Source organism: Anser cygnoides, chromosome Z (assembly GCF_040182565.1).
Source record: "Anser cygnoides isolate HZ-2024a breed goose chromosome Z, Taihu_goose_T2T_genome, whole genome shotgun sequence".
Taxonomy (NCBI): Eukaryota; Metazoa; Chordata; class Aves; order Anseriformes; family Anatidae; genus Anser; species Anser cygnoides.
The window spans coordinates 58392248-58401969 of record NC_089912.1 but is presented as its reverse complement, the minus strand read 5'-3'; the positions used below and the strand labels follow the sequence as shown (position 1 = coordinate 58401969).

Here is a 9722-nt window from a genome sequence, read left to right as displayed (position 1 = left end):
TTCTTTGGAAATGGGTCTGATAGGTAACTGCCATGGCAGAGACTGTGTGCCTTCAGGAAGCAGATCTGCAAGCTACCTTCCCTCCCTGCTCGCCTGGTCAGGGACACCCCACAAGAAGGACAGACCATATAAAAGAATAAACATTGCAGCATTAACTGACACCCTACTGCCAGACACAAAATATAAACTAGAGGAATCTCTTCAGATTCTCTTTCAAGGACTTGCTAAGGTCTTCTTTGTATACTCCAGTCAGCAAAGAAAAAAAAAAAATCCTCCAGCTTTCCATAGTCTGAAATATAAATACTTTGAACTGGAAATAAGGACATGTGACTGCAAGAAAAGTCCTAGTATTAAGCTTTATAACATAGGAAGTCTCACAAATTGTAATAAATAGTGAAAAGCTAAGATGAGGAAAATGTAGCCCCTTATGATCCCTAACCTACTTGTGGTTTCTCTGAAATAAAGCTGGGACTATTGTATTAGAAACAACAACAACAAAACAACAGTAGAGGTCCAGACCTTCAAAGTCAACTTGGCACCGTAAAAATTTCAGTAGTTAATCATTTGAACAGTGCTATACCTCAAAACATTTTTATTAAAAAAAAAAAAAGAAAAAAAGGACAAGGAAAGGAAGGTTCAGCTCTAAGGAGTTTTATTTTGCATGCAGGAACCAATTGCATTTCACTGTAGAACCACGCAAGAGCAACACTCTCATGTTGAGCACAACTGTGCCGTGGCTGTGGCATGCCATTTCCCCACACCATAACAAGATCATATGTGAAAGCCTAAATTATGCAAATGAAAAGGCTCCACTAATACTGTTGAAATATTCCTGGAGTGTACACTTGACAACCTCAAAGTACATTTCACACCACTAATGACTTCATCACTAACACAATTGTCATGAGTCAAGCGGTTTCCATGGCAACGCCCTAGTACAGCTGTTTACCCATATAAAGTACTGCACCTACTTAGTTACATATACAGACAGATCACTAGATTCCTAGGTACTGAAATTGAAATAATTCAATTTTCAGTGTCTCTCTTTATGAAGTGATTCTGCCAGCTATAGGTATTAGCATATCAATGTGACTTTGACAGGGTCTGCTGCAAAAGACATATTTTGCAGGCACTTCATGTCAATTAGAGCCCTAACTGTTTCATGGAATAATCATTCCTGCCAGATTAAGGTCAGGCTGCAAGGTAATTTAATTGGTGCCATTATATCTAGGGGGAAAAAATGCTCTAATAAAGTGCACATGCTGTAGCTGCCAGTGAGGATGTGCTATGTGACATGAAAGGGATTGCCTTCCTCAAGTGTATGGGCAAACCATTTGGAGAGAAAGAAATAAAATGGAAACAACTTCAGATGCTTTCTTTCCAACAAAATTCCGGTGTGTTTGACCAAGGGGGGAATTTTATTTCACTTGAAGTGGTGTTATTCACATGGGAGGAAGTATTGAAGAAAAATAAATAAGAAAAAGGAAAAAAAAATCCCCTCACTCTGTGTACATCTTCTTATCTCCTGTGGAATGATAAACACTTAAATTAAAAATCTGCAAAAATCAAAACAAAGTTTCTTGTTCCCAGTGTGAGCAGGAACCTCCCCAGCCTTCCCCTGGGGAGTGGGACTGGGAGGCTTACTCCTTCCTTCTGCCAAAACTTTTGGCTAACAACATATTTCATGAGCAGCATGAGCTTTTCCAGAGGCTTCCTTCCCCCAACAAGAGCCAGGACATGGGGTGCCCAGATTAGAGAGGCAAAACATGGGCATGTGTCAATGTGAGTGCTGGAATCAACTGCATGGTCATTAGGGTCTGCTTTCTTCTACCCAACAAGGACAACAATTCATGTCTTTTTTATTTCCCCAGAACTTGTTTTTCACCTTTTTTTTTTTTTTTCATAAATTGGGTTGCCCTCAAAGCACATGCCTTTTTTCCTCTTTTGTCTAAAGCCAGATACTGTTTTCAGGAGACTGACTGATGGACAATGTTGTGAGTACTACAATATGGTAATCTTATAACAAGGGAAGATGATGAAAATATAAAATGATTTGTTCTGTATCCATAACCCATGATGATTTACCTAATGACAACAAACTTACAAGAACCACCACCATTTTGAATTTCTTGGCAAAACAGAGCACTGAGGATAATATTTGCCTTGCAAACTGATTGCTTTTCACAGAGTTGGCCATGCTCAGCGTTGTGGTTGCTACTACATTCTAAATACTAATAAGCTCCATAGCAAAGGTTAGGTTGACTGAAGATATGTGATGTTTACCAAAGGCTCAAGGCCAAGTTTTCATTTGGTGTAAACTGTCTCATTTTCACAGACTTCATCTAGTCTATAATTATTTAAACAAAGTTGAGGATATTAATAAAATATCATGGTGGGTTCAAGATTAAGAGACAAGAGAAAGCTTTAGTTAGGTTCAGTATAATCCAAAGTGTTTACAGTCAGTTGTAAGGACTCTGTAGAGCGGAAGCTTTTATGTATCATGAGGGGGTTTTGTTGTTGTGTTTTTGTTTTGTTTTTGTTTTTAAATAGGAATAAGTTTATTCCTAAAGTGCATCGGACTGGTGAATTCTGCACCCCTATTTATTATCCCTAATAAACTAAATAAACTGAAATACTTGTTTTTTATGAATTCACCATTAAATAAAAAAATATCTACTTAGAGTCACACTTACTATGTTGTGATGTGAAAACTGGTCATGATCAAATTCAGCCCAGAAAAACAGAACTGAGAAAATTGTCTTTTTTATTTTTTTTTTGATTGAAAAAAATATGTGATATATAACAGAAAATTTTGTGAAATTGTTCCAGTTTTGCAAAGTTGAAGCAATGGGAAAAGATCAGACTCTGAGCCCTTTAAATTTCCCTATGAATATTTCAGAAGAATCTATTCATTATTACTATTTCCTTTTACTATCCACTCAAGCTTACAGTGGAACTATTTAAAAAGATATAGGAAAGATTTTTTGCTGGTATGAATATTGCATAAACTAACTGAATTAAGGTCAAGCAAAGGTAGATTATAAATGAAAATGAAAGTTTTTTGTCATTATTATTTTCCTTCAAATATGTCTGCTATAACATTTTGGCTCAACATCCCATCTGAACAGCATTTGATCAGCCATAAATTATCCATTAAAAACTCCATTAGTCCCATTATAAATGTAGACTAGCTCCCAGCATTTGGTTCAGCATTGGTCATGAACAAGGATGGATGAGTGAAAGAGAGCTCTGGATTTGAGAACTCAGCAGCTGAAAGTATCACAAAGTTGTTAGAAATAAAACTGCTTTCTTTTCTTTCTTTCATTCTTTCTTTTTCTTTCTTTCTTTCTTTCTTTCTTTCTTTCTTTCTTTCTTTCTTTCTTTCTTTCTTTCTTTCTTTCTTTCTCTCTCTCTTTCTCTCTCTTTCTCTTTCTCTCTTTCTCTCTTTCTCTCTTTCTCTCTTTCTCCCTTTCTCTCTTTCCCTCTTTCTCTCTTTCTCTCTTTCTCTCTTTCTCTTTCTCTGTTTTTCTCTTTCTTTCTCTCTCTTTCTCTCTTTCTCCCTTTCTCTCTTTCTCTCTTTCTCTCTTTCTCTTTCTCCCTTTCTCTCATTCTCTCTCTCTTTCTTTCTCTCTTTCTCTTTCTCCCTTTCTCTCATTCTCTCTCTCTTTCTTTCTCTCTCTTTCTCTCTTTTTCTTTCTCTCTTTCTCTCATTCTCTCTCTTTCTTTCTCTCTCTTTCTCTCTTTTTCTTTCTCTCTTTCTTTCTCTCTCTCTCTTCTCTTTCTCTCTCTCTCTTTCTCTCTTTCTCTCTTTCTCTCTTTCTTTTTGTCTTCCTTCCTTCCTTCTTTCTTTCCTTCCTTCCTTCCTTCCTTCCTTCCTTCCTTCCTTCCTTCCTTCCTTCCTTCCTTCCTTCCTTCCTTCCTTCCTTCCTTCCTTCCTTCCTTCCTTCCTTCCTTCCTTCCTTCCTTCCTTCCTTCCTTCCTTCCTTCCTCTCCTTATTCAACAAGCATCTTTGCTTTGAAAAGCCTGGCTTGTCATTGCTTTTCCCTGGTCTGGAAGAAGGATCAATTCACTGTTGAAACAATTCACCATCATTTCAACACTTGTGAAGCCATGAGCTGAGCTGTCTGCTGTGGTTTGGTTGATGAGTTCTTGCTTGTCTGGTAAGCAACAGGTCCACAGCTATATCACTACTGTTTTCGTGAGTGTCTTTGCAGCCACCACTAGACTATGATGAGAACATCAAACTGGGCAAAATCCTTGGAGTATGGAAAACATCCTGTCCCTTGCTATGGGATCTTTATGAGGAGCTAGTATGCAAATAAACTACAGCTTCACTGTGACTTTAGCTCCTATTTCCACTCTTACACTTGATGTGCTAATTAGGCCTACACATCTGATGAGGCTGGAGGAGATAAAAAGGGTTGTGATGAGTTATACCTGTTCACACATGCTCTAGTAAGGCCACTTGCATCTTACAGGAGCCCTAAGGCTCAGGGAAATGGCTGGCTGAGGATATGGGAGGCAGCAATGGGCAAACAGATTGATTTTCTGCTTGTTTTATGAAGTATTACTGTCTCTTCTCTCTCTCCCCCCTCTTTTTTTGTCTCTTTCTCCAATAATCCCTTCCTTTTCAGTTCCTTCTGATAGGAATTAACTTGTTGCCTGAATCCATAGAGAGACAGGCAAATTGTTCAATGAAAGTGATTTAAGGAGCAGGACAACATCTAGATCACAGAAGGAATAGCTCTTTTATTTTCTTTCTGAAAGACAAGGAAAACTAGAGCTGGAAAGTTTTCACACTTGTGAAAACACTTTCTTTCAAAGGTTTTCAGACAACAAGTAAACTAAACAGATGACGAAAGCTGATGAAAACTGGGAAAATATTGTCATAAACAGACATTTCCAAAATACATTTCCATCTGGCTGAAAGCCACTTGCATTTTTTTTTTTCTTCTAATCTTGTTTTGAATGAAATCACTTTTAGCAAGGATCTCAACAAATCTGGAGATGCCCCTCTGATTGTAAGGACTGACTGTTGCCAATAGTTTTCTCTTTGTCAGGTAAAGCAAATCTGTTGAGTTTGGCTGGGATCATCCTTATTGCCTTGAGAAGACCCTTTATACAGCAGGCAATATTTTTGGTTATTCAGCGTTTCAAGTCCAAAGCATCCTTATTTAGCCACCAAAGAATCTCATTGTCAGAAAAAGATACTTCAAGTTTTGAATGCTGCAAACAGCTGCTGTGATGCACAGAGGAGAGAAAACAGCTCAGAGCACGTGCAAGGGAAGAATATATTAAGTTGTATTCAAGGGAATAAACCTGACAAAGGATTTTATGCCTGATTTTTTTACAAAAGGAAGACAACTTGCAAATGTATATCTCCGGAAAGAGGAGGCGGTAATGAACAAGGACGGTGCATTTCCCACTAGGTGATGAGTAAGCCAAGGGATAGCTGCAGGATGCCATGAGGTACTCCGCTGTCACAAAGATTTTACACATAGGCTGGACAATGTGTTCAATAAATCAACATGCATCAATCATTTTTTTCCCAGGTATCTGTTTGGAAACTCACAGCCACATTATAATGCATGCACAGTGTTTGTTAACTTGGCATACCCTTTTCATCATCTCCAATCCTATGCTATCTCTTGGGGGTGAATCATCATTATATAACATAAAGCACATGGTACCATGTGATGATCCTTGTCCTTGCCGGGGAAAAAGAAAAAAAAAAAAAAAAGGAAAGCTAAAAAACACATAGGAGGTTTGCACAAAGGTACACACATATCCTAACAATCATATACAGGTCACACTAGGTACCGGATGTGTTTTCCTCACCTCTCAAACACTCTCATTGATTTCAGTGGGAAATGTTCTTGCCAAACTGATACAGACTACATCTCTGGGGTAATTAATGAGAAAATTTATTTTGCTGTTTTTGAATTAGATTCTGACCTTTTCTGAAAGGAGGAATTCCAGCTAACTTCAGTCATCAGAGCAGACCCCTGCACTAGGATCTTGTTCAGCCTTCTCTTCCTTTCCTGTGCATTGCACAAGTCCACCACCAGTAAGGTGGTTACTGAGATAAACTGACTGATGTAAATCTGGAGAAGAGCCATTTGAAGGTCAAACAAATAAAAAGAAAGAGTGCAGCTTTCACATGGAAATGGTCAGTTAACATTGACAAGACTTTAAAACGTGGCTAGTACAAACAGCTTGGGCTATTCCTATCCTAGATCACACACTTAGCTGGGTTGGAAGGTATCAAGGAAATGATGAGTGAATTTAGTTAGCATCAGAAGTTTCCATTGCCACTTCCTCCAGCAATGGATATCTTCGCCACGTCCATAAATGTAGCCTACAACCTAAAGGTATTGGAAATACTGACTGGAAAAAAGGGGCAAGGTTAGTCTCAGATGCTCAGCAAGGATTATGTCTATTTGTAAGTGAAAGGTTTATTCACTTGGAAAGACAGATTAGCCAGGCATCATGGACCTCTTCTTATGAACTGTGTGGTGAGTTCATTTTTCAAGAAAACTTTGCAACCTACAATGGAAGCCATGAGGACTTCTGCTGGCACAGATAGCCACTGCAAACACAGAATCCTGCCGCAGTTCTGAGCCTTGCCTGAGACAGAAGCGCCTCTGGAAGATGACAGCATTTGCACGACAGATGTGAAATATCCCTGTATGTTATAAAACTTGCTAGCTGAGGTTTGGGAGGAAAAACAACAAACAAACAAACAAACCCATAAATTCTTTCAGCTCTTGAAATTCCATTCTTCGTCAAGAATTTCAGGATTTCATCTTTTCCATAAGCATTTTAGGATCTTTTCAGGAACGACAACTTGTCTCAGTCTTTGAAGTTTTACGTCTTGGGAATATGGTAGAAAAGTTCCTTGTTTCTCTAATTTACTGGGACATCATGGGATTACATAGATATTTATATCTACATTGAATTAGGAGTTATTTGGGGAACCGTAAATCTAATTTTTCAGATCTGTAGCTTATCACTACAAATTCTTTCACACAGATTATCTCAACATTTATATCAAGACAATGGTGTGTATTAACACAAGCCAGAGTCTGACGGGAGTTTTATCTGTCAAGAATTTCATCCTTTGAGTCCATGACTATGTATGCAATAGCAAAAAGGAGAAAGAAGTAACTGCCAAGTATTCACAACATACTTTCAGATAGTAGCAGTAACATTTTGGTTTGAAAGAATATTGGAATAGGAAAATGCAATGTGTCCAAATCCTTCTATATTCTGATGTCTGGTATTTAAAAACAGAAAGGAAAAAAGAAATGCCATGTTTCAGTAGATCACATTTTATCAACATGGCATGCCTACTTCTGGAGCAAGAAAATAAGTGAACGTGTCAGGTGCAGGGAGAGTGAAGTAATGAGCTGCATGTTGGGATACAAGTTAAGGGAACATATACAAATGCAATGGGCATACATAATAAGATGACCAAATTGGATGCATAGTGCCTGTGCTCATGGATGCATTTAGAAAAATGACTTGGAATTAAACACAGACAGTGCTCAGAGATGAGAGATTAAGTAAATATAGATGAGTGTTATATATGAGGCTGGAGGGGATCATGTGGCAGCAGAGTAGCACTTGCAGGGGTCTGACAGGCAGAAAAAAGGGGGTCTACCCTGGCCAACAGGAGGGAGATGGTAGTGTAATATCACTGGTGCTTGAGATGGAGGTTCAGAAGCTGTCAATTATTGCACTATTTTTTCTTTGAGAAGAAATCTGAAACATTCTAGATTATCTGATCATGATTTTGGAGTGTATGAAAGATGAAATTCAAATCTTTTTATAAAAGTTTCCTCATTTCCAGAGGTTTTTCTTTTTTTTCCCTTATTCTTCTTTTAATGATAAGATTGATTTAGTTTGGTTTGATTGACTTGACTGTCCAGCTTCTGTGGTTGGAAAGGAAAGCAGTGATGGTGTATTGTATGCACAGTTGCCTGATTTAATTATTTTTTTCCTAAAGATGAATTAAATCACATATTTTTTAAACATGCCAATAACAGGGAATCCACCATGTTGGCTGATGAGCTGATCCAATATACAGACACAATTGGATACAATTGTGTATACGATTGGACATTGTTTAATGTTTGATTTTCTCTTAGTTTTATCTCTAGGATAGTCTTATACTTGTGTCTGGAAAATTAAAATACACTTTTTTGCCCAATACGTTGCTATACAAAATTTCCATGTGTCAGCAGCCGTGTACAGTGGTTAGATTATATGGTGACTTTTTTTTTTTCTTTTCAAATATAAAATGAGAAAACTTTCCTTCCAGAAACCTTTTTTATTTTTTTTCTGCAGAAACTTTTTTTTTTCCTTACTCCATTTTATTTTAAGCAACTGCAAGAAATTTAGTAGCTTCTCTACTAATGCTGAGTAATGAACAGAGCTAGAGCTGAATGGCTGTTTTTTTGAATGAGTACATTCGTTATGGGAAAAAAAAAAAAGACAGAAGTTCCAGAGGGATGGGAGTTATTCATGAAGTGTGGTCAAAATCAGTATAAATTGCTGTGGCCAAAAGAACCGAAAGAACATTTGGAAACGTCTAATATTTTATGTTGAAATTTTCTGAAGAAAAGATTTCCATTTTTGCTTCCAAGTGTCATTTTGTTTGGAAATTTGAAAAACTTTTGTTATTCTTATAATTATAGTACAGTGACAATATTACGTATTTTCCCTGATATTTCCCTATTTTCTAGGGCCATATTTGTTAGAAGATCACATGAAAATCCCACATTCAGACAGTTATCACCTTGTATTTCCTACTTTTAAGACTAATTGTCAGTTGCTTTTATTTTTCAGTTCAGTGTCTTCTATCTTGTCTGTTCTGTAGACTCTGTTGAGGGGTATTGCACATTTTATTTAGTTTATGAATTCAGTCTGTTATATTCTAAATCTTTGCTCAGGCAATTAGAAATACAGTAATCACTACACTCTGTATTGGTCAACTGAAAACCATTGTGGCATCTTCAGACTTTACTGGTCAAGATTTATCTCATTGGTAAAAATGCTGAAGAGAGCTGGATTAAGACCCTAATCCCTTGGAGACTGCATTAGTAACAACTCAACTCATTGATTTCTCCCCATTAAAAACTCTGTTTTAAGACCTGTCAGACAGAGAGTTTTAATCCATCTAATGTGTGCCCTGTTAATTCCATATAATGTAGGGTTTTTAATCTAAATGTCATGTGGTACTAAATCAAACTCATTGGAGAAATCCAAGTACATTATGTCAACACCATTGTCTTTATGAACCAGACCTGTAGTGTTGTCAAAAAACATATAACACGTTTGTTTGACAAGACCTACTTTCGATGCAAACATGTTGACTAGCATTAATTATATTTTTAGCCTCTAATTCTTTGTTGACAGAGTCCTGAATGAACTGTTCCATTAGTTTGGCCAGACTGACATCTAACTAACTGATTTACTGAGTCATCTCTTCTGCATCTTTCAAAAGCTAGGATTTTACTGGCAGACATACAGTCTTTAGGAAATGTCCTCAGCTTTCCAAAGACTTGTTAAAATCTGGTTCAGAAGACAATCAGATAGTTCCTTTTAGTGCTGGACACTGGTTATACATCTGAGTATCTCACAGTGGCTCATGTCTACCTCTATGGCAAATAGCCATTGCTCTATTCCATTCACAGTTTTATTTCAAATGATAACTCTT

At 37.3% G+C, this 9722-nt stretch overlaps 1 protein-coding gene across 1 annotated transcript in view; it reads right to left on the bottom strand.

The window, feature by feature from the left end:
- LOC106037293 (urea transporter 2) overlaps positions 1-9722 on the bottom strand; it is a 323613-nt gene that overhangs the window by 277988 nt on the left and 35903 nt on the right. The window lies entirely within an intron of this gene.